Source organism: Octodon degus, unplaced genomic scaffold, assembly GCF_000260255.1.
Source record: "Octodon degus isolate 3935 unplaced genomic scaffold, OctDeg1.0 scaffold00001, whole genome shotgun sequence".
In the NCBI taxonomy this organism is placed as follows: Eukaryota; Metazoa; Chordata; class Mammalia; order Rodentia; family Octodontidae; genus Octodon; species Octodon degus.
This window is the reverse complement of record NW_004524577.1, coordinates 31,537,470-31,539,090: the sequence shown is the minus strand read 5'-3', so window position 1 is coordinate 31,539,090 and position 1,621 is coordinate 31,537,470.

Sequence of the window (1,621 nt, the reverse complement as noted above, 5' to 3'; positions counted from 1 at the left end):
CATCTTGTACAGCAATTAACCACTAGGAAGAATGTATGCAATGTGATAATTATTGAAACTGTCCTAACCATTTTGTTGAAACTTCTCATTGCTATTTGTTTCTCAATAAAATTATGGAAAAAAATAATTAAAAAATAATAAAAAAGAAAAACTGCAAAAAAAAAAAAAAGAAATAGTTTCATTTAAAAAAAAACTGAAAGGGAAGGGCCTTCAGAGAGCAGCTAGCTAAACCCTCAACTTCTACAGGACAAATTACTGTCTGTTCCCTCTGCAACCAATAATACAAGTGGGTCCCTTAGGAGACCATGCATCCATCCAAGCTAATGTTTTAGTTAGTGGCAGAACTGAGACTAGAACACTTATATCCTGGGTATTCATTTTCTGTCTGGGGGTTTCCATCTTTAAATGAGAGGTAGTGGTATATGTCAGGGATATGAGGACAGCTGGCCCAGACAAAGTACAAGACCAGCAGGATTGGTTGTGTCTGTAGAGGTGGATCAAGATGGGCAGATGACAGAGAAATACAGCACATAAAATTGACAATCTTTTGCAATATGGCAAGTGATGGAATGGGAATTGTTGATGTAGACACCAGTTTTGGGCTGTGATCACCAAGAGGGTGGTGTTGGCTTCAGCTTTGATAGGTGACAAAAGAATGGAAGGGAATTGGAAAGTGGAGCGTGGGATTAAAGAGTGAAAAACATGATGTGTTCTCTCTGAGACATAGCCAACTGGAGGTGCCAAAGGTCCAGTCATATAGAGATGTCCAGCTAAGAGCCTTCAACTGGTGGCATCTTCATGGTAATTAAAGCAAAAAAGTAAATAAAATTACCTAGAGGGAGAGTAGATGTAGAAATGAAATTACAAACTAGGTCATACCCTAAGGATAGAAAGAATAAACAGAGAGGATAAATGAGTGTGAAAGAGATGAAACAAAAGTGACCATAGGAAAAGAGGTAGAAATCAGAGTAGAAGGAGCAAAAATGACCATGATGAAGTCCCCTTTTCTTGGCATTTTTAAATGAAACATCAGGATGAGATAGAATGTTCTGCTCTTACTGTGAATGGTTATGGGGCAGAGGACTGAATGTTTTCATGGGACTGTACTGTTTCTTTAGGTCCTTGAAGCTGTATTTGTTTGTGTAACGCTAATACTGCATTTGAGCCCAGTGACTGTGGGGTGGTTTTTTTTGGCATAGCTTGGTTCTGGCTTTGCTTGTACTTTCAGTTTCAGTTTAGTTTATTGGTCCCCTGCCCAGAAATTCCCAAGGTGTCAGTTGGCACTGGCCTCTTTTTATGAATGCCAAAAAATAGACAAGAAAAATGACAGATAGAAAAGGTATGTGGCTCTTGGGCTTGTTAGCACCAGAATTAACTCTGAAAGACTTTCATGAGGTTTTTTTTTTTTTTTTGACTAGTTAGAAAGCCCAGAAAAATCAGGAAGACTGGCTTGATTCCCAGTTCTACTCATGGCTTTTAAGAATGCAGAGAAGTTGTTTAACTTCCACAGAAGTCAAAGTTTGACTTTGCAAAATAAAAACAATATGACCATGTTTTCTTGGTTTAATGAGAGATGGACACAGCTATGAACTCCTTGTAGCTCTATGAAAAAAACCATATA